Raw genomic sequence first — 24926 nt, forward strand, 5'->3', positions numbered from 1 at the left:
TAATGGTCTCCCCTTGCTGAAGTATGGTATTAGTTGAGAAGCTCACATAATTTGGTGAAATAAAGCACTTAATTCCAAGGTAAAATATTTTTCTCTACAATGAAATAGAACCTTTAGTGGCAAGTGGAGAGTGTGCAACAAGGATTGGTGAAGCATACTATGAAGCTAAAGAAGAGGCAAAAAGGATTCCCCAAGAACACTATTGAACTTCAACCCAAGTCAATCATTGTTGATGAGTAGCAAGAGTTTCCCACTTTCCTACTTAACATTAAAAATATTGCTACAAGATACTCAAAGAGAACAGAAGAGTGATTGTTGAAGAGTTAAGGTATTTCACTCTCAGAGTTCTTTGTGGCCTTTTTCAAGACCCTCATGATGTTTAAACTTTGATGTAAATATACTAAAGGAAGACAACACCACTTGTCCCCTCCTCTCTAGGACTATGAAAGGACTTGGATTATGGATCCATGTATTTGTCTTTTAGCAAAAGGGCAAGTAAGTTGTGGGGCTGGGCCGATGTTCAAAAGCAGCTTTTGGTTTCCAGAATAGACCTTCACTCGACAACTTCTGTGATGTAAACTTTTAAGGAAAAAGGAAAAAAACATCTAACGAAAGAAAACATAGTAATCGCAGGTGGTCCTTACGTACTCGCAAATCATTTCAATCAACAAAGCAGCGCGCTCTTTCCCGTTCACTCCCGCGTCTGTGTAGTACTTAGTCCTTACGAGCTCCCCCATGCATGCGTCCTTCCTAGTCGCCATTACCGAACCGTCCGAGCTTGGACGCGACTGCCCACAAAAGCCTGTGACCCCAATTAGCCTCTATCATACCATGCATACATATCTAATCTACTGCACTCACGAACTCCTCCTTCGCCCTCCTCGTGACTTGCCACCCAGCTACTTTAATAATGCTCGCACCATACCACCCTCCACTGCATAGAGAGTCTCCATTGCCTCCCCCCCCCCCCCCACCCCTCCCACACACACTCTCTCTCTCTCTAATACTTCCTTACTCCTCATAGCCATATTACGGGCTAGCTACAGGCCCCACATCATATCAGAACACCTTGCTGCTGTTAATTTGGGCTCCCCCATCAGCTGCGAAACCCTGCAATGCCTCCGTTTTGCGCCGACGCTCCCTCCCAGATCAATGGCCACGACAGTGCTCGATGCCAAAAACACAGCCGCAGTGGCGCGTCATCCTGGCACAGCAGCCCTATCACCAGAATTGCTGCAGGTCTCGCCTGCTTGCAGTTCTTATGCGCCCCTTTTGCCACTTCTCTGTTCCTCTTGGGCCAGAGAATTGATCCCAATTTCTTCAAGGACCACCTTCAGCCTCAAGCCTCCAAAGACCTCTTGTGCTCATCAGAAGAGATTCCCTTTGAACAGAATATTTCTCACGACAGCCGTGCAGTCAGGTCCATGAAGAAGGCCTTGTATGGTGAAATACTCCAATTTCAACGGAGGACGCGTGGCTGCGAGACCTTGAAAGCTCGCATCTTCAACTGCCTTCACAAGCACTCACCCGCCGACCACCTAAAGTGACTGTGATCCTTAATGACTTCAAGAGGAAGGCTCTGTGTGCCCAAATTGATGCTTTGCTGGCTCAAACCTGCCCTTTTGACAAGCTCTGGATGCTCGCATTCAACAGCCCCAATTAGGAGATTCTGCGAGCAAACGGCCGATGCCTACAATGACACACGCATGTCCTTCATCAGCTCATCTTACGACTTCAGGTACTATGGCAGATTCCAGCTAGCATTGCAAGCAGAGGAGACAGACTGTTTACATCTTGGATGATGACATGATCCCGGGGAAGAAGATGCTACACATTCTAACTCATGCTGCAATAACCACCAAAGCATTGGCCGCATCCTTCCTTTCAGACAGAAAGACTACACTTCATCCTTCCTTTCAGACAGAAAGACTACACTTTCCCTAGCCCGCGCCAGTACGGAGCTAAAGAAGCAGGCATTTATTTACCCAATCCAGCATACAAAATCATTGTTGAGCATGTCCTACAGGTTGATTTTTTATCGAGCGCTTCGTTTCTACCCACATCTCTTGTCAAGAGTATGTTTATAGAATCCCCATCTACGTTTGTAACCGGGGAAAATAGTCATCTGAGGTTCGCTGCTAAGCTCTCTCATGATAGTACCTTGAAAACATTGCAAATTTGTATAGTTCTCTCATATTAGTTGTATGAATATTACATATAGTACAGATTGAGCTTAGTAAGTGGCAGTTAGGAGCTTAATCGCTAAAATTGCTTAGTATAGATTGAGTTTAATATGTGGCAGTTAGGAGCTTGATCGCTAAGATCGCTTAGATTTCAACTTCAAGAATTTACATAATAATGCTTGGTTAGTGCCCATACATGGTTTCAATGTGCACATGTGTAACAAATATGTTCAACAATCAATTGCTTTGCTCGATGTTTCACTTTGAACCTGCCTAGAGGTGAAATTAAATGCAACATTTCAAGGGTCGAATGTTTCGTGGGTGAAATGCCTCATAGTTACACACACAAAAAAGTTATATTATTGTCTACAAAAGGCCAAATCGGCCTATGAGACCAAAATGTTACATCTGAAACGTCATGGAATTTTGTCAAGTTCCAAAATAGCTATCATCTAATGCTATGGCTAAGTAAATGGAAAATAAACAACAAATAATACATAGCTAATGAGTACAAAATGATATCTAAGCTAGATATAATGTGGAATTGCTCAAGAGGCACTCTTATCCCAAGATATCTCTCATGGGTCTATCTAACATAGAGAAGCTGAAGCGGTAGGGTATGGTTCCCCAATGACAATATAGTATCCTCGATATTTATAGTGATGTCTCCTACAGGCGTGTAGACTGGCTAGGCATGGACAATGAGCTTTACATCTCTCTGTGTCTATGTCTAGGGTGATCCCCTGTGGAGGGACTACCACTCACTCCAATGAGGGCTCTATTATGGAGGGAGTAGTTGATGCTCTATAGCACTCTATGAGTGTATACTAGTGTGTCTCTACTCCTAGGTCCATAAGAGGTGCTCTTTATGCTAGCATAACTCTAGTAAGAAGAGGCCGATCTAGAAAATCCATCACCTTGGATAGTGTTCCTAATCTAAACATGCAATGGAAGGCCCCTTCGACCTCATAACACACTAGACATCTTCATAAGTAGTGTTGCTCTATCTTTGGCTCAACCTGACAAAGCTAACAAATCCTATCCTTCGAAGGGAGGGAGACTACGTTGTATCTACATGTCTTGATCTGTAGCTAGTGTGAGGATGTACGAAGCTGTCCAATGGTGCATCATGTGCATCCATGTATCTCGAGCGGATAACAAAGCCATCAGGAAATATATGTAGAAGATTCTTTTAGGAGAAAGCCATCTTCATTCCCCCCAAATCCTCAATGTCACCCATGTCTTGGTTGTGTGTATCATGGCTTTCTACCCTAGATCCTACGTAGGTGTCACCCATGTCATGGCTGAGTGTATCAGAATGATGTCCATCTTGATGATACGATTCATCTCCTCTCTACTGAGCTCCAAGTGAGGTCAATCCAAACTGTACTTAGTGGTGGGAGATGATCCATATATAATCCATGTAGTCATAACCATGCCAAGCATACCAAGATTCAATATCCCCCTATAATGCTAGCTGTCTAAATGACTCTAGTGCAAGCCGAGAGTATCTCTATCTCGGCAAGGTCTAGAGCCTATGTAGGAAAGTCACTGTCGTGAAGAGATCCTCTAACCCTATGGGTGGTGCTCCCATCTCTACTCTAATTATCTCATGTGGTACAAAGGGCTTACTCCGAATCATCTGTGAAATCACCACTACTAGGGGTCTCTCCATCTGCTCCCACCCCTCATATATCTCCTCCCCCTTGGGCAGTGGTTAATCCTGCGTAGCGCTCCTCATGTGGTAGAGACTCGATCCCCATATGGGGACCCCATACAAAAGATGGTGCTCCCATCTCTGCTCTGATAATCTCATGTGGTACAAAAGGATTACTCTCAATCAAATGTGACGTCATCAATACTAGGGATCTCTCCATCTGCTTCCACCCCTCATTTATCTCCTCCCCCCCTAGGTAGTTGTTGCTAATCTTATGTGGCTCTCCTCGTGTGAGAGGCTCAATCCCCATATGGAGACCCCATACAAAGATGCTCATATGACCAAACTGTCAAAGAGCTAGAGCTTTGTTCAAGGCTCATGAAACTGTGTGCACACTAGCTCTCCATCAATCCTAGAGCTACATAGCCTTGTGCCAAAAGTCTATCCTCTGATGCCCTTCTCAAAGTGAATCTCGGCCCTAAAAATGTAATCCCCAAGTAAATATATCTTTGGACCACCTCCACTATCTCCTCTCCATATGTCAAATGGGATACTAATCATCGAATCCACTATGAGATAGTATTAAACACCATAGCCTTGGTTTTCCCAAGCTTCACAGTGAGATCGATGTCTTGATAGGTGTGTAGTGCATCTAAGTGGCACTAAAATCCCTCTAATGTGTTGGACATGAGGACTATGCCATTTGCATATAATAATATGAGAATCAATGCCCCCCCAGGCCAACTCCCTCCCCTCCAAGTCTATCAACGTAATCTAATATCTCACTAATATAAAGGCCAATTAAGGTAGGTGAGTGCGAACATCCCTATTTCACACAATGGTATTGGTGATCTCCTCTGACAACCCTCCTAGTGCCCATACACGTCCTATAACAAACTCATGTAGTGTTAGTAGTCCCCCATATCTCATCTCCATTGGGACCTCCAACTTCTGTAGTGTTTGCATGATCCTAGCATGTGGTACTGTGCGAAAGGCCTTACAGAAACCCACAAAGCAACAATATACCCACCTCCTCTTTGTCCTACTCTCCTCAATGATGGCTCGAAGTGTGAGAATACGATCAAGAGTAGAGTATCCCCTCCTAAACCCTACCTATCCATGTGCCCAATGTTGGTGCGTTTGCCCATTTGCTCAATTCATGTTCTATTATCGATTCATAAAGCTTGGCTAGCACATGGCCAACCATGTCCATTTTATAGTTCTTCATAGTAACCATGGGGCCTCCAACTTTCAAGATTGATACTATAGTATCAACTGACCACATGGCAAGGAAGCCTTCACAAAAGATCATGTTGAACTAGTGGGCTAAAAGGGGTGCAAGGATATCTGTCGCATGTGATAAGTGCTCTGCTACCAGTCCATCATGGTCCCGACCATTGTGGAGTCAATCGATGGCATCACAAACCCTTGTTGTGCTAAAGAAAGTAGATGACATGGGTCTATCCTCTAATGGTTGGGGAAGCAGGGGTTGCCCGAGTACTTGGTATAGTGAGGTAGAATATGCATGCTACGTATTTGGGGAGGTAATGGGTGTATGGACTCAAAGCTCATGGAATGCCTTCCATGCCTCATTAGTATCTTGTCCCAAGAACAACTAGTAGAACTCGTGCTCCAATCTGGATAGATATATCCCCTTCTTTGATCGCACTAGGCAATGCAAGATTGAGCATGTCTAGCTATGTGTGTAGACACCTCATGCTATACCTTACTAGAGATGAAGACAAGTTTCCTTTCAATCCTGGTCATACCAACTATTCTATGGGACATTCTTGCCTAGAGGACTGTAATGGGGGCATGCATGGGAAAAATACAAGCCAACTAAGGTGCGAAGTGTTTCGTTAAGCTGTGTTATAAACTTCTCTAGGGATATGCGTGGAAGCCATCTCTTGCAAGCTCCAACAGAGATTATATGAGTAGGCACTTGCTGTCAATCTAGAGAAGTGATATCTAGAGAATCTTAGGTGGTCCCTCACTAGAGGATCACATCATGTTTGCAAGTGATGGTAAACTATAGGTAGGAAAAATACATGGCAACTAAGGTGATATCTAGAGAATCTTAGGTGGTCCCTCACTAGAGGATCACATCATGTTTGCAGGTGATGGTAAACTATAAGTAGGAAAAATACATGGCAACTAAGGTGTGAAGTGTTTCGTAAAGCTGTGCTATAAACTTCTCTAGGGATATGTGCAGGTTCATCTCTTGCAAGCTCCAATAGAGATTATATGAGTAGGCACTCGCTATCAATCTAGTGAAGTGGTATCTAGAGGATCTTAGGTAGTCCCTCATACTGGAGGATCATATCATGTCTGTAGGTGATGGCAAACTATAAGTAGACATGGTCGACTACCACTACTAGTGAACAAGGGGACACTTTGAAAGATTATATGTCAAGAATGAGGGATAAGGGTCCTAAAAGATAGTCCACCGTGCTCACTCCTAATCTCTATATAGATCCTCCAAAAGGGCCTCCCCCTATAAGTGTGGATGCATGCTTATGTAGGAAGCATGTGAGACCATCTAATCTAGATCATCTATCCAAGCCATTGAGGATGGCTAGTCCATATGCATCTCCCAAGGCTAGGAGGTGGTCACCATAGTCTATGCACTCATCTATGTCTTGTGATGTCCGATTGAGCCCCATCTCCTCTGGTGCTATCTCATTGTACATATGGTCCTTGCCCTTGAAGAAGGGAACATGTCCCTATGTTGTGCAAGCATTGAAGCCCCCCACCCCACCCCCATACAAGACATCTCCAATACTGAAATAATGCATAATATCCTCATATAGTAGTAAATATGGTGATTCTCCCCCTTTTGGTACATATGGGAAATTTACTAGAGCAAAGTAGCACACTTTCATGTATATGCCACGGGTCAATTTGTATGCATCTGAATCCACATGAAACGAGCCGCCTCATCCCTCTGCATAACTTGCACCATATGCTATAGACCCTCCCTATAGAATACAACCACTCCAAACCCTTTGGTCTCCCATTGTGATCGAGCTTTAGAGCAACATGTTGTCTCCCATCTGTAGCCTCTCACCTCTGGCAAGTGCGTGCCTAAACTTTAGTATCTTTATATACAAAATGACATCTCTACGAATAAAGGTCTCCTAGATTAGTCCTACATCAATTCTCATGGCTCCATTACAATTCCACATGGCGAACTTCAAGCGTCTCATAGGCGATGCCCTATCATTGACACCTATCTGTGTTAATGATGTGTCCATCCGTGTATATTGCCCATTTGCCCACTTTGCAAGCCTCCATAATTTGTGGCATGCATTCCATACAGTGGGCCACCTAGCCAAGTGTGAGGTCTATTAGTAGAATTGTCAGCTCATGTGTGAGTCTATGTATGCTTGATGGGTTGGGCACATTTTTTAGGATTTAGACATTTTTATTATGGACATTTCATGTGGCTAATGGCACTTTATGCTTGTTGGTCAACATTTAATGCTGGTCGACCAACTGCTGTATATGGCATTTTTCACATCTATTTATTGGGCTTCTTTCTTTTTGTGTTATTTAGCTCTTTGACTCCTGATTGTTTTCACGTAGCAATACTTTCATATTCCTCTTTGTGAACTACAACTGTAATCATTTAAGCTTGATGATAGTGAAAATGTCATAAAACATATTTTCTAAATTATGGGTGACTAGCTCAAATAGAAAATGTTGCCAGCATTGGCAATGGGCGAGGATACCAGGGCAACAAGGCCAGACAAGATATACCCATGACTTCTTTTTTTTATTATGATATATCTTTCAATATCAAGGTGGACACAGATTTATTGGATGCTCGCTTAGTACGAGGAGCCTTAGATCTTCTCTAACCAGCATCCTCCTTCCACTAAGGACTCCTCCAAGCATGTCAGAGCCCTTATGGTACATTGTTGTCACCAGGCGGCGATACTTTTTACAGTTGCTTTTTTTATTTACTTATATAAATATTTTATTTTTCTTTTCTTTTGTTGCTTTTTATCCCCAGAGTTCTCTTGGAATAAGCAGGATCTTTGCATGGCCAAAAGAAGCAACCATTGGGACAAATTGAACTAATGATTTGTCTGAGCCTTATGACTAGTTCCATATTGAATGGACACTGAAAAATAGAATGACAATGGTTTGGGACTGTGTGCTGCCACTAAAGATGTTGCAAGACAATGAGTCTAGCCAAGATAGAAGATGCACATGTGAGAATGCTCACGAAATAAAACTCACAGTAACTGAGCCACATTATACTTTTGATGTGGTCGCAATGATAAAAGTTGCACAAAACAACTCCAGGAATGCAAGGATCACCATCCCTAAAATTTAGAAAGTTACTATTTTTGGATCTCAAAATCTGTTCACGTCATTGTTTTCATTTTTACACGAGGATTAATTCTTTGGTCTGTGCCAAGACCAAATTTTGCACCGATCATGGAGTTTTAAATCAGAAGGTTTAAACGGAAAAATTATTATATGTATGCTATGTGGCACAAATTTGAGAGATATATATATATATATATAATTAAAAAATACGTAATAGGCATAAGGAACAAATGGGAGAATGAAGTTTGGGAGAGCTGAGGGCAGATTACTGCAAGAAAACCAACCATGGAGAATACTTCTACGTCTCTGACTCAAGCACAGAGGTAGAGCTTGCTCCCTCTGATCATCTCTCTATTCTCAGAAGAAATGCTTTGCATGATAGATTGATTCCATCAAAGGTACCATTCAATGTTTTCTCTGCACATACTGAATCGTAAAACAGTGAACTCTGCTCATGCTGAAGAAGAACAATGAACTCTACACATGCTGAACAATAAGAACGTTATGCTGAACAGTAAGAACAGTGAATTCTGTATATGCTGAATGAAAACAGTGAACTCTACTCATGTTAAATAAGAACAATGAACTCTGTACATGGTGAATCATAAAAACAATGAACTTTGTTTATACTGAATGAGAACAATGAACTCTGCATATGTTGAATCCTAAGAACAATGAACTCTGCTCATGCTGAATGAGAACAGTGAACTCTGCTCATGCTGAATGAGAACAGTGAACTCTGCTCATGCTAAATCGAAAGAACAGTGAACTTTACACATGCTGAATCGAAAGTACAGTGAACTCTACTCATGCTGAATAAAAATGGTGAACTCTGCACATGCTGAATCGTAAGAACAGTAAACTTTATTCATGCTGAATAAAAACAATGAACTCTGCACATGCTGAATCATAAGAACAGTGAACTCTGCTCATGCTGAATAAGAACAATGAACTCTGTACATGCTGAATAGTAAAGAACAGTGTGATGGACAATAAGAACAGTGAATTCTGCACATGCTAGACAGTAAAGGATGTTGATCTAGACATGCTGTACTGTTACTATGCAGCTAGGATTTACTTAGAAGAGATGAAAACTAACTATTCACAGATTATGTATTTTGAAACATTACCATTTTTGTAATTTTCTATCTTTTAATTTTTAAAGAAATACCAAGAGGGGCACCAATCTTCAGAGCCAATCTGGTGTTGAGCGAGGAAGAGAGATCTCTGTTTATGTGTGTATATGTAAAGTGTAGGTGTTAATTGAAGGAACTATTGCTTTATGTGAATCATAGACCAGTTGCAATTGTTCTCAATAAACATTATTTCATCTTCCACATTCTGTATTGCTGATTAAATGCTTCTAAGTATAATTAACTGGTAAGACTTAGTATTACAGTATTTTGAGCACACTAGTTGTTAAATGGAGTATTTCTATGGCTGCTGCTCACATCCACAACTGCCCTCTCATGGATCCTTTTCCAATATTCAATGAATATGTAATAGCTGGCAGTGAGTCACATTTCATAAAGCATAACTAAACCATCTGCATACCTCAAACATATTAGTTGTCTAGGATTCTAAAGCTTGATGCTAGAACTATATCCTTTATTTATCATTGCAACTTTTATCAGGTAGCTTGCAAGTCTAAGTACCAAGCAGTAACTTATAATATCACGTGAGTCTGCAGAAACTGCTAAGACAATGATTTGCATAATCACCATTTCTGTCTGCGCTTTGTAGAAGTAGTTTGATCAATTACACTAGCTCAAAAAGAAGAGTGTGCCATCCTTGTCCATACCGTGTGCACTATGAATACATGCTCAAACTAAAACGGACCAGCATTCCATAAACAAGGTGGCTTAATGCCGTTGTCCTAGGACTATTACTTGAATGCCTACATATAAATTTGAAGAAAATTATAAATGAAAGTTGCACATGACTCTCAGCTCTACTGCTGCAATGTTACAAGCTGAAGATAGACACTAAACTGTCATGGTTGGTAGATTGCTGGAAATTTGTTCTGCACCCATGACCCCAACATAGCTGCAAACCTGCTGGAAACTGCACCAAAACTGCTAGCTGTTGCTGCCATAGGTCTCTTTGATTAGAAGAGAACCATATGCCTGTAGGAACACGAGTACAAGAGAAATGAAATGAAATGAGACCAGGGGTTATATTAAGGTCAACAAAGGGCAAAAATGACATGTCAGATTGTGAATGCACATGCAGAAGCAGAATGCAAATGAGAAACAAAGGGGGAAAAGAGAGGAGGAACAAGACCTGAATTCACTGCAGAAAAATGGACTGCATACAATGGCCTGAGCACCAGCATGTGTGTCTGAAGGACAGGGCAATCATAAGGGCACTAGACAGGACAGCAGGATGAAGAAATCTGCACACAACATCACCCTCAACACCCACCCTACTTCATCATGACATCATCATCATGCTGCTTGCAACCTGTTGCTGGTGGTAGTGGTTGTTTAACTACCTGAAAATTTTGACTAAAAGATAAAGTCGTATTATTGACCATATTCCTTCAGATCTCATACAGCCTCAAAACTCATTTTAATTAAAATCAATGTGAAACTTGAAATTTTCCATTAGGACAAATCGCTCAATAAGTTCTATAAAAAGGGTACCAGCACTGGCTGACCATTCTCATCCCTTATCCATCATCATCACACCGGGTAATGGTTGTTAAGCTGCTTCAAATTTTTCCTAAAAATTACACTCGTATTATTGGCTAAAATTCCTTCAGTTCTCAGACAGTCCCAAAACTCATTTGAAGTTAAAATCAACTAAATACGAGACTTGAGAGCTTTCCATACGACAAATGGCTCAAAAAGTACTATAGAAGTGTGTGAGTGCTACCTGACCATCATACTGTGTTTGGTATCAATCTTCATCACCCTCATCTTGTCCTCAACCTACCACCCTACTCCCCAGCTCTATTCAGCGCCAATCCTACTTCATCGTGATCATCCTACTGCTTGCGACTTGTTAAGGGTAGTGGTGGTTAAACTTTTCCTAAAAGATGAACTCATAATGGATAAATTTCTTCTGAAACCAGCCTCCCTTTTAACAGAAGGGTGGTGGAACCCTGAATTATGCTGATTACAGCACGCAATTAATACATAAAACAAATAATTACTTGAAAATTGAGCACTTCACCACTTTGGGCTAGATTCTCTGCAAGAAATTGAGACAAGCCAACACCGATTGGTGAAACCGGCCTGATCACTTGGAAGGGCGGTAGTGTACAACCAAAATATATAAATGCTTTCACCCAATTTAACAGTCGCCCACTTTACTTGAACTTAAAGACACAGAATCAAGAAGCTAGAATGCTCCTGTTGCCACACAGACACCCTGTTGACCCCTAAGTTAGGCGCCCCTTGCGGTATTTATTTATTTTTAAAAAGAGAAAGTACAATGGGCTGTCTTTCACCTATTCTGGGTGAAATTTGACAGCATAACAGTACAATTACTGACCCAAATCAGGTTGACCAAGAGGGGAAACTCTGCCCAAGTCTGAATCTTCTGGTTGGAGTGCAGAATTGACCATTTCAACCTGCTGTATTTACTGGTTCAAACCTGTTCTGAAACCTGTTTACAACTCATACTGTTCCCTGTACTGTTCAGCCCACTGTAATTACTGGTTCAGACCTGTTCTGAAACCTGTTTTCAGTTCATACTGCTCCCTGCACTGTCCTGCATCATCTGGGCCAAGTGCCCCTCTGACATCAATTGGGCTCTGAATTAACCTCTGAACAGTCCATAAACAGTACTGATTCAGTCCTGTTTCAGACACTTACTTGGTGACGTTACCACCCTCACCTGTCCCTGCTGGGATAGCATACAACTGCTCCTGTTCCTGGAGAAAGGAGGATCTTGCCTCATGCAAAAACAGCATATTCCCACACAGTTGTACCTGTATCAAAAGAAAGGCCCTTGATTCTGCTGCATAACCTTACTGTTAGGGAGAGAAAGAGAGAGAGTAGGAAGCAAGCTCAAGCCTCTGTGCATCATAGACAAGGTAGATCAGCTCTCAAGAGCTTTCCATCTGCAGCAATCCATCTCCCTTTCACAAAATGAGTCCCCCCATGCATTGAAACTCGTTTTTTTTGTGCTGCCCTCTCTCTCTCTTTTGGGAATTTATGCTCAAATTGTGACACATGGCATACATGTAACAATTTTCCTATTTAAACCTTTCGGTCTAAAATTCTCCATCCTCGGTTCAAAATTTGACCTCGGCATAGACCAGAGGATTAATCCTCGTACAAAAACAAAGATAATGACGCAAATAGATTCTGGGATCCAAAAATAGTAACTCCCTAAATTTTTGGAGTTGCTTCCATTGCATCCCCACTAGTCTTCTGGCCATCTTTGCAGACTATGGCTACATCCAAATTTACAATGTAGCTCAACTGAAAGTGAATTTCCACTGATGACCCCACATGAACTAATCTCATGCAGATTTGTCCATCTTCACTTTGAACTAGTCTCTTCCAGGCTAGTTCTTCAACACACTTGTCCATATACACTTTAACAAGTCTCTTCCAGGCTTGTCAATCTACAGTGCCATCAGTCTCTTCCAGAATTGTACTGGACCTTAACTGTCCAATCTTGACTCACTAGACATTCCTGTCCGTTTCACAAACTGACCATGCAACTCAGGCGTTTAGATTTCAAGAGGGATCCTTCCAAAAAGAAGAACCAAATAAAATATGTAATAAAGAAATCAACAAAAAGGTAATAGCTGTCACAGTCTTGTGACAATTGGCCCCAAAACGTTGGTGTCCCTTATGGTATTTCTTTTCACATTAATTTCAGAGATTGTTACAACTTGAATAGACAGGAACCCAAGAAAGGGTGGGACACATCACGAACTCAAGGAATATGTCAAGAGTTCCCAATCCTTTGCGAATCAAGCACAATCCCACACAATTTTGAAACCAATTGCAGTTCTTTGTAACCAACCACCCTAAAATTATTGCTCCTCCATTCCACATCCACGGAGCCCAAATTGAATCTTCTCCAATTGCATGCAAAACAGCCCTACTGTAGACTGCCAAATCTTACAGATTCTGCTCTCCACTGACGAAATTTACATCAGCGACCTTCCTCAATTAGTGAAGCATGCATCCCAAAATGCAGCCATGCAAACCCTGATCCTTGTTGTTTAAAGACTAGGATTAGCAAATTCCCAATCAGCAACACTTGAGGTTCAAATTTGGAGCTCAAATCTTCAATTTCCTTCCACCAAATTGTACATGCAACCCTGTTGTAGACCACTAGATCTCACTGATCCTTCTGTTCACTAATTGAAATTACATCAAGAACCTTCCTCAATCATTGAAGCATAAATGTATGCATCCCAATGTAGCCATGCATACCCTAATCCTGTCAGAAGTGGTACAACAATTGGAAGCGTAAACATAAGCTGTAATAAGTTGCTGAAACACAAGACGAAAGAGAACGGGAAAGAAAGAACACAATACAGATGAGAAATCAAATGTATATTCAGGAAATAGAATCCATATATCAAACACGAGATTGTCGCATGCAACAGTGAGTCACTGGCTACGTGGGCACCGGCACCGCCTCCTCTCTCCACGGGAACTCCAGGTGGTGAACTAACTAACTGAGGAGGAGCCCAGAATAAATAGGCACAAATAATGCCATAAAATATATCAGGTCTGCTGGTCGGCCAGCAATAAATGCCCAATATGACCATAAAATGACACAATAAAAAATGTCTAAATAACCTAAATAATGTGCCCAAGCCTCTGCAACTCAGACTCGCACTTGAGCTGACATATCTACTAACACCCTCTCTCAGATCATGGGTGATCTGATACAATACAATGGTACAATGAGAATGAATCATAAACCATACAACATAGAACCACCAAGTAGAACCATGGATACCCAAGCAGTGGGTGATCAAGGTACCACCAAGGTGCCCCGAAGAGAACCTAATGTCGATGTCAATCGTACCAGCTTCGGAAAATAGAGAAAATCATAGTAGCCCTCAATGTCTATCAACAAATATGTAGGATCCTCCTCTCTTTGTTGCTCTCATTCACACATAGGTATGGGATCTTAGTTATCATGGAGTCTTGGATCCTTACCAATATGGAAATATGAAGACAATAGAGGAAAATCTGGAGCAATGACTTCATACTATTTACAGTCTACTTCCACTAATTTGTTTTACTCCTTTTGCCACTACAAAGAATACTTCCAATGATAAAACTGTGAAGAAAACTGTGGAATAGCGGCTAGGGTTTGCACTAAGGAAACACAAAGTATACGACCACAACAGAAGCACAACAATACAGACACAAATATGCAAAACTAAAACCCTAAATAAAAACTCAAAACTCAATCACAGAAAGTTGAAACAAACACAAGAAAAAGGAGAGAGAAAGAACACAACTCTGAAGCGAATGAAAACTGTAAATGCATGAAGAGTGTACCAAGTGCCCAAGGGCAGAGCAGTAGTGTTGAAGAGTGGCGTCTGCCGAAGACAAATCCCAAGTACTCTAACCACGAGTTGGAGATGAGAGAGTGCTGAATAATGAAGAGCAACAGGTTGGTCACCAAAACACAGTTGTCGAATACTAAAATTTGGTGAATGCAACAATGTACCACCAAAGAAGACTGAAAATTGATCATCCAAGGCAAATAATTATTAGGCGACAACAAGAGAGGTGTTTGCTAATGTAGACGGCTTGCTGGATAGTAAAAACGTAGGTATTCCAACACTCACGTAGTGGGAGAGATGGTAACAACCTATCGCATAGCACCAAATGCTAAAAATGCAAGCTGATCAAATGCTATGACGATGCAGCAGTGCCCAATGTTTTAGTTAGTTGATTTATAGTGTGAACACAACTACATTAATAAGTTGTGTCACCACTTATAGAGTTAGTTCTAGAGTTAAATTAGCTATACCTGAGTTAGGGATAGGTCTAACTTACTTAAGACCTATTGTATTTTCATTCTATCATTCTAGCACTTGCATCTTTTAAGTGTGGAACTATTGCCTACTCTTACTCATCGTCTTGTGTTTGCTCGCTCTCTCTCTCTCTCTCTCTCTCTCTCTCTCTCTCTCTCTCTCTCTCTCTCTTCTCCATTTTCAACATTGATATCAGAGCAACTTCTATACATGGATCCCAAACAGCCACCATCAATCAGTGCCACTCTGCCAAGGTTCTGCTACAGCCAACCAACATTCAGCCCAAGGAAGAGAAGTCGTTTTAGAGGAGGTGCTATTGTTGTTTTCAACCTACACTCGGTCCCGTATGCGATTTTGCATGTAACTCTATACACATAGCCTCTCTCAGCCCTACCGCCATTTTCTCAGCCTTACTCACCATTTTCTCAGCCCTGCCCACCATTTTCTGCATATCTGAGAAAAAACACAAAAACCCTAATTTTTCACATATGGGGGTTTTCAAAATTTTCTATAATTTCTTATCCATCTTGCTCATCTCATATCTAATATCAAAGAAATTTTCAATTTCTCACACTCTCTACCAAGAAATTTGGGGATTTTTTGTTGACTTTCCCATTTCTAAAAGTTCTCAAAATTTCTTCGAGATAAGTTAGGGCTATTGCCTGATCGGAGTTCCCCTGTGTAAATCTCCACCGAAATTGCAAAGATTACACAATTTCATCGACGCATCAGTGTGAGAAATTTAGGGCTTTTTTGTTTTTTGACCCCGACGTGCATCACAAGGCAGATTCCAGCTTTTGATTACTATTGGCACACAGCCCATGGCAACATTTCTCCAGAAATTCGGACTATCATATATAAATTTCTTCGATTTCTTCGAAATTTTGCAAAGAATTGCCTTGCACGCGTTCCAAGGCAATAAGTCAATATTACGACAATATACAGCAGTGCATTGTTGTTATTCTTGTAGCTGAGTGCTGATTTGATGACATTATACACACTTTGGCATTTGTGTGACAGTTTGGCACTTGTTTGATAATCCTAAGGGAACTTTGGTACTTTGAGGAGTACACACACTATACTTCAACATTGAAGTAGCTGCAAATGTTTGCTCAATCATAACAACATGGCACATTAGGGAAACAATGATCAAAGCATCATCCTTCTCACTCAAGAGGACAAGCTTGATGGCTCCAACTATCCGTTTTGGAGTTTTATGGTCTGCAACCTTCTTGATGCAAAGGACTTGTGGGACTATGTTACAGGTGACTTGCAGAGCAACTAAGAGGTCTCGCACATCAAACACCTCTGTGTCACGCAGCACGCTCAAGGACAAGTTGTTGATGCCGCTGCTGGTACTCCTCCTCCCCTTTCTCCCCCTGCTATAGAGGATCTGAGGAAATGGGATTTGAAAGATACTCAGGCACTTTCAAGTTTCCTTGATTGCCTTGTCAATGAAAAGGGCAATTATTCCGCACATTCAGCTTTATAAGACCTCAAAATCAGTATGGGATATACTTGAGCATATATTTGCAACACACAATGAGGCCAAGATATGCTATCTCCATAGAGTTGGCCAATGTAAATATGGATGAGGATGATAGCATGACAAATCACCCCACTCACATATAGGATTTGTGTGAGCATTTGCTCAATGTTGATGAGGTTATTCAAGATGCTGAATTGGTGAACATCACACTAAACTCTGTTCTAGAGTCATATCTTGGCTTTCACGCCTCTTTGATGTTGTCATTTGGGGAGGCCAGCAGCCACTTACTTTTGTGGAGTTGGAAGTCCTCTTGTCGCAAGAGAAGTAGACTCGGAAGAATGTTGCATTGCATTGAAGTGATGTGGCTATGCTTTCCAAGGTTAAAGGCAAGGGTGAAGCTAGCCAAAATGCACAAAATCAGCTATTTGACCTTGAAATCACTTCTGGAAGTTTCATACAGCACAATGTGACTGTTTGGCAGTAAATAGTTCCTTCCATGAAAGGTCTACTCAATACATTCACAGCAGCAATTATAACAGTGGCAAACTTGCATCCAACCATTGCACATGATTTGAGACTTGCAGTAGAGCAACATAGCTCTAATCTTATTCAGTTGCCTACACTATCTATCCCTTTGAACTTGTGGACAGAGAATCTAAGACGACTTGCTTTACAACATAGGCCAATTTTTCCCTCAAATTTGACAAGAAGAGTTGTTTGTACATTAATAGAAACATGAAAACCAGTAGTTAAGATCCAGCAAAGAACAAGAATTACTGGTTTGAGGTCACAAGCCCTGATTATTTGCTCATTATTTGTGGACATGAAATCATTAACTGACTACACAGTTGATGTGTGCATCTGTGCAGAGTGGAATAGAATGAAGATCTCTATTAACATTGTGACACAAAATCAACCAGCATCACTGCAGCGCCTTCTGAGGTCAATAATGAGGGTTCATCACTTAGCTGATGAAATCACACTCTCTTTTAGTATAGATAGTGGAGCTGATGGAGAGACTATAAAAACAGTTGGCAGATTCAGCTGGCCACACAGAAATAAGCTAATTCACCGCAGAGTTGTTCATGGGGGCCTTATAAGGGCAGTGAGTGAGAGCTGGTATCCAACTGATGATGATGACTTTGATATTATTCTTGAATATGACACTGAAGTGTCTCCATTTTTCTACATATGGCTCAAGTACACATGGCTCACATTCCACTACACCCCACACCCATCCCTGCCAGAGCTAGTGCCAATAGCACTTTACACACCAAGAATAATAGGTGGTTCCAAACAGGCCAAGCTGGAATGCCACAGACTATTTCAGGGACATACACCCCAATACCCCTTATCTGCATCAACTACCCTGCAGCTGGGGGGCATTGTTCTTCCCCACCACTACATGTCTAAAAGGTACACATTGGATGCAAAGCAAAACCCCGTGCAAATCCCAAACTCAAGGACCAACGGATGGCGAGCCTCTTGGAAGTAGTTCTTGATTGACCTTATGTATCTCCGTGGCTATGTTACGCTCTACCCCAATTTTCCCAATCAATCAAGTTTGTCGACGAATCACATGGAGCCCCGTGCACACATAAACGCAGCAGACAACAAGATGAATCACAAGATAGAAGACTTTGAGGTGCCCCTCGTGATTGAAGACTTCACCAAGTTGTTACCTGGGCACAAGCTGCCATCGGTGAGGGAGCTGCATGTGATCAATCTGTTTAATCAAAGGTCTTCTTTGAAGGGCCTCAAGAGTCAAAACACTCTCAAGACGTGCTGCAATGCAACCCCTTGCAGACAGTTGCAGTGGATGGCGAAACCGAGCAACCCTCAGGATGCACGTCCACATGTCCATAATGAATCGGGATCTGCAATAGAAAGTGGCCTCCACCTACACTTCCACACCATTCCTATTTGAGCCCCTTTGGGCGGGGAGGAGAGCTCATGGACCAAGGAGATGGCTTGTCTCTCTATAGCATACAGTAAGACAGCTAGAGCCTAGTATGTATAGCATGTTTCCTTTCTGTATATTTATATGTGTAGCATTTTAAGGCACGTCAGAGTATCCACACATGCACACATATTCTCTGCCTTCATGTATGTGGCATCTTCATATAGGGACAAAATATTTCCTCTAATAACTAGTAGCCGAGTTTGTAGGGGAAGCCATGGGTGTGCATGGAGATGAAAAGTTCAATACCGTAGTTGGGTTACTCCAAGGGCAATTACCCTTCAGTGTGCTTACCCCTCTCGGTGGATCAATGGAGAGGTTGGGATGAAGCGTAACCAATTTATATCCATTGCCTAATGGTGATGCATGGTCAAATTTGTACTTAAAATGATCGAAATGCAATTAGCAAACCCAACACGGGTGGAATTGCACTCAAAATAATTGAAATGATGGTTGATTAGCAAGCCAACACATGTAGAATTGCAAGTGGATACTCACACAAAAACAGTTTCTCTCTTGCATATCAGTACTACACCCACATATTCTTGCTCACATGTAAAACACACCCATTTTGTAGCTAAAAGCACCCATCAAATTGGTTGGGCTTCATCCCAACCTCCATACCCCTATGGTTATTCAATGCCTAATGGAAACATACAGTCAAACGTGTTCCCAAAATGGTTGTAATGATATATGTTAGCAAGCCAATGTAGGTAGAATTGCAAATGGATACACTCACACAAAAAGGGTCTCTCTCTATGGATTATGAGTACTACACCCACAAACTTGATTTCACATGCATAACACATCCATCTTTGTAGCTAAATGCACTTGTAAAAATTCTAATAATGACTATCCTTGAGAAATTCATTGAAGCAGCAAAATTACAAGGTATAGGATTTGGAGAGAGCAACATAGTGGTGTGATGAAGAAGCGAATATATGAAATGTGGCAATGCATAGCGCTATTGAGCCTTAGATGCAAGAAGAAACTTATCTAGGGCCTCCACATTCCAAAATTTTTACATGTGTGGCCTTTTTAGATTTTGGTATTTTTGAATCTTTGATAAATGATTGCCTATTAAGGTGATGTTTGGTATATATGTCTAATTGTAAAAACCACATTATTTGTACATCCACTTACATTTCTTCATAAAAGAGCCACGAGTTCAATCCTTGTGAAGCATATGATTTCAATTAAAATTGACTCCATTAGCCTCTTTTTTTTTTAATAGAATGCAAAAATAATGTGTTAAATAATAAGTGGCTGAAGTTTTTGGGTAAGACTTGATGGACATTGCATTTCGCCAAACTACTATATTGGATTACAATTTCAATTTGAACTAAGCATTATCTTTTTTTAATTTTAGATTTTAGATAATCAATTAATATTTATAGTGTTATATAATAAATGGCTAAAGTTTTTGGGCAAGACTTGATAAATACAAGCTGCATTTTTTGCCAAGCTACTATATTGAATTAAAATTTCAATTTAAACTTTAAGTATTATCTAATATTTTGATAATCAATGAATGTTTATTAAGAGTAGAGTGTCTACTTATAATTAAACATATATATAGCATATATAACATATGGTTCTAATGTTAAGACTCTAGTTATGTGTTGTTTATTGTATTGCCGTATGATGATGGAAGGAATACCATATCACAAAACAAAGTTTGTTGCAATAGCTTACAATAGTTGTCTTAGATGTGGTAGGCGAATGATCAAGCCCCCTTTTGCACTATTATGTTTTTAAATAAAACTCTGTTTTTTAAATTTCTTGTTTAGAATAACTAAGACATACGGATTCCCAATGCGCATTGAATTTCTCCTTATGCAAAAGAAGAAATTGAACTTTCTAAGCATCATATTTAACCCGAGCTCTTTTCCAGATCCGTTTCTTTAAATTGCAAAAACTACTTCTCAACGATCAAACATTTCCCGACTTTTGTGTTAGCATTTTCGACCACATGGTATCTTTTTCTTTCCCTCGTTGCATGCAAGGGAAGAGACCTTTCGATGTTGTCTCTGATGTCCCTAAAGGAGGCAAGCTAATCAAAGCTTTGCATGATGATGTCTTTGAGGTTTCTGAGACAATAATGGAACCTAATCCCTCTGTTGGGCACACAAGAAGACTTGCATATGACATTGCGGTGATTTACAAAGCCATGGTAGCTGACATTAATAATATTAGCGTAGTGAACCGACAAGCCTTTAGTGAAGGAAGGAAGGTATATAAGGCTCAAATCTCCCTCCCAATGGAGAATATGTGTAAGCACTACTTTGACTTCACAACCTGTGGTATTTTCATGTATTTCATGGGTAAGGTTTCTTCTAAGGATGAGTTCTCTAGATGGTTTATGGGTGCATTTCAAGCCCATTGTACACTGGGTTATTTTCACTTCATTGGCTATGGTTTCTTGCAAGTTCTCATGGGCTCTACTAGGGAGAGAGACTGGGTTCTTTCTTGCGTTATCAAGATGAGCTTGTACATTGCTTGCCTTGGTCTACAAAATTTTCTCCTATAGGAGTCCTTTTATCTGAATGCCCCATGTGGGTCTCATTCCCAGGGTTGCATACTCTCTTGGAGGGAGAGGTCAGAACAATTGTTGCATCCTCAAGGAAGGTCCTATATGCGCCCCCATTGTCGCATAACCCGAAAGGAGATCGAAGAGCCTATATCCTTTGGGCTATATAGGTGTGTTGAGCCCCTAGAAGTTTTGGAACTTATTGATAACAGAGATTTTAAAGTGGTATGTGCAGTTAATTTCTTTGTATTTCTAGATTCTTGTTATGTATGCTGCAAGAGTGCCACTGGGCACGTCACAAGAAATCATCCAAAGAAAACAAGTAAAGAAGGAAAAGGAAAGAAAGGCGACACACAAGCGGAGAAAATCCCTACTCAAGGTAAAGAGATTGTACCTACTCAAAATGGCAAAATTTTGGACAAAGGCAAAGATGTTACCCCTATGTAGAACACTAAGAAGATAAACAAAGATAAGAAGGTGCCTGAAGTCCAAGCTAAGACTGAAGTGAGCCACATCAAGAGAAGGCAAGTACAAGCCGGCCACATCTTGGTAAGGAAAATGCACTCCTTGAGCATGCAAGTGATTCTAAAGGTAAGGAAGGCTTTATCAAAGCAAAGGGTAGTGACTCATTGTCTCTCAAGAAGCTAGCAAGACGCAAGCAAGCTTTCATTAATATGTATGCACCTTTGTTGAATTTGCATTCTAATACTTAATTGCGTAATGAGGAATCTCAACATAATATCTTGGAATGTTCATAGATTGGGTGAGGATCCCAAAAGATTTCAGGTACAAAGTCTCATCATAAAAAGAAGACTAGATATTTTAGCTCTTCAAGAAGTTAAGTGTTGCTCCAATTTCCCACTTGTGATGAAAGATTTCTTGGTTTTTTTTTACGCCCCCATTAAAGGGCCAAGTGGCACCATCTTGCTATATGTAGACACTCTCTTAACCCTAGTATCATTATGAGTAGTGGCCCAGGGAAATTTTGTTGCAATCAAGCTCTCCTTTGCAGGTACTGAAATCTTTATCACATTGGTGTATGCTCCTAATGTCTTATATATGAGAGTACAAGTGTGGGAAAATTTGTCTCACTCAGATGCAGGTACTGCCTCTATGATTATGGGTGATTGGAATATGGTACTCTCTTTGTAAATCACTCTCATGATTCAAAACCCCAGGGAGTGAAGGAGATTGATGCTTGGGATTGTTTTTGTATAACTCGTGGCCTTATAGATGCAGCTAAACTAGCTCATGAAAGGGAGACTTGCAATTTTACTTGGAGGAACAAACACACTGATGCTTCATGGAGAGCAGCAAGGCTTGATAGGTTTTACTCAGCCAACAACGCATGGTGCCTTCATCATGCATATGCATTCAGAATATGTGTTGATGTCAACCTTTCTATCCATTTCCGTATCTAGGCTCCTATTGGAATACTATGTGATTCTACTAGGAAGTTGGACCCCTACCCTTTAAGCTAAATGTCTCCTTTCTGAACAATCCTAAATTTGTGACAGAAGTGGCTAAGGTTTGGAATAACAACACTAAGGAAATTGATCATGCAACCTTGTGAAATAAGAAGATTGCTAGGTTAGTGATGCTTGCCATAGAGTTTGGTAAAAAGAATGCGGAGTTCTAGCAATCTTCTTCTTCCCTTGCCATGTCTATTAGGGATAACCTTTTTGTTACTGTGCAGGAGTGCCCAAATGATGAGATAGTTAGGTCACTGCTTGGTGAAACTAGAGTGTTCCTGCATGCTCATGAGGAGGAGAGAATTAAGGACCTTCATGTTCAAAGCCAAAATCATTGGTTCAGGGTCCTATCTCCATGCTTCTTCAAGGTGATAAAACAAAAGGGACTGCAAGACTCGATTGTCCAAGTTACAAGTCAATACGGTACTCTAGTCTCTGATGATAAGGGGATAGCCCAAGTACTTTGCTCCTATCTATCTAGCATTGTGGTAGACAAACCCATAGTTGATGTTAATTATCTTCATAAGGCAATAAAGTTCCTGGATCCAGTTCCTAACATGGTACCTATTGAAAAAGTGCTTAGGGTGGATAGGCCCTTTAGTGTAGATGAACTCCATTATGTCGTGTTTCATATGAAGAAAGAGAAATCCCCACGATGGGTTGCCAATTGAATTCTTTCAATGCTCGTGGGAGGAATGCAAAGATCATCTATACTCACTATTGAACTAGATAAGAGATGGAGGCACATTGTCAAGCAACATGAATTGAGGCATCATCAAATTGATTCAAAAGAACCCCTACAGGCAGACATGCAAGGGTTGGAGGCCCATCACTCTATTAAATGTGTCTTACAAGATTTTGGCGAAAGCCATAGTAGTTAGACTCAAACACATCTTGGCAGAAGGGATTCACAACAAGCAATTTGGATTTGTTTTTAGAAGAAACATTCATGAAGTGGTTCTAAGCCTAGTTCTCTCTATGGATTATACCTTATCCTTAGATAAAGGGTTTATCATCATGATCAACCTAGACTTGGACAAATCTTATGACAAGTTTGGTGGGATTTCATCTTGCTTACTTTGAGAAAGTTGGGTTTTGGAAATGTAGTTTGCAAAAGGGTTTGGCAATGCCACGTCTCAAATTTGAATTAATGGGTATCTAAAGAGTTCTTTTGAGCTGTGCAAATCAGTACACCAAGGTTGTCACTTGGTTGTTCCACTCTTGTTTGCAGTCATCTCAGACCCGTTGTGGCTAAATCTAGACATGCGTGCATGATGATTTTGAAAATGAAGTCCCTAGCATAAGGAGGGAAGGTTTATCTGGACATCATAGTAGGTCAAGCTTAGATCTTAGATGCAATCACCCAGATAAGCAGTTAAAGTATGTTTGGTTTGTTGTTGTTGTTGGGGGGCGGGGGCGGGGGCGGGGGCGGGGCGCGTGGGGGGCCGGATATTGTTTTGGTCTACAGCCGCTATTTAGCATGCATGCCATAAATCAAGGATAAGCATAACAGATATCACCATGTCAGAGAAATGATGCAGCAAAACAAGAATGATCAACCTACTATTTTACAGAGCCCCCAACTACAAACACCGTTGAATTTTGAATGCATGGCTATTGTCTGGTGCATAGCCCCATGAGCATGACTGAGAATTCGCCATTCATGGCTATTATATATGGTCCAAAGCCCCAGGACAAGGGTGAGCACAATACCTAATTCATGCAGCATAACTAGAGCGAGAGCACCATTTAACCATGCCAAGGAAATCATACATGTGGCAAAGCCAAAGGGCTTTCCATACCAACAAAACTGATGGCACGAGAGGCCCGAATTGCAAACACCATTGAAGTTTGCATGTATGACTATTGTCTGGTCCATAGCCACATGAGCCTGACCGAGAGTTCACAATTCAAGCATGCAACAGAAGTAGACTGAGAGCGCCATTTAACCATGACACAGAATTCATGCATGGCAGAGCTAGAGGAATTTCATTATAGAGCACATAAACTAACTACCAAAATAGGTGCAGAGGAGCAAGAGGGCATACTTAGTTAGAGGCGTCGAGTAGAAAAAAAGCCCACAGACCTGGACACTCGTATTTCCTGCACATTTTATAGCGTCGGCCAGTCAGGAGCGAGGGAGGATGGCAGGAGACCAACTGGCGAGCGAGGGGGAGGTCCAACTGGCGGTAGCAGGTTTGCATTGCTACCTCGGCTTTGTACAAGGAGAGGAGGGGGGATTGGGTGCCTGAAATTTTAGAAGTCCCCACTACCCCTCCTAAAGGAGATGTTGCCTTGTGTACCAGCGGGGGGAGTAGGGTTCCACT

At 41.1% G+C, this 24926-nt stretch overlaps 1 pseudogene; it reads left to right on the top strand.

Annotated features, from left to right (window-relative positions):
• The first annotated feature begins 836 nt into the window (after positions 1–836).
• LOC148038762 (uncharacterized) lies at positions 837–18564 on the top strand (annotated as a pseudogene).
• Positions 18565–24926: the final 6362 nt, after the last annotated feature.

This window comes from Lygodium microphyllum, chromosome 3 (assembly GCF_053477565.2).
Source record: "Lygodium microphyllum isolate KBCC chromosome 3, Lygodium_microphyllum_v1.1.10, whole genome shotgun sequence".
Classification (NCBI taxonomy): Eukaryota; Viridiplantae; Streptophyta; class Polypodiopsida; order Schizaeales; family Lygodiaceae; genus Lygodium; species Lygodium microphyllum.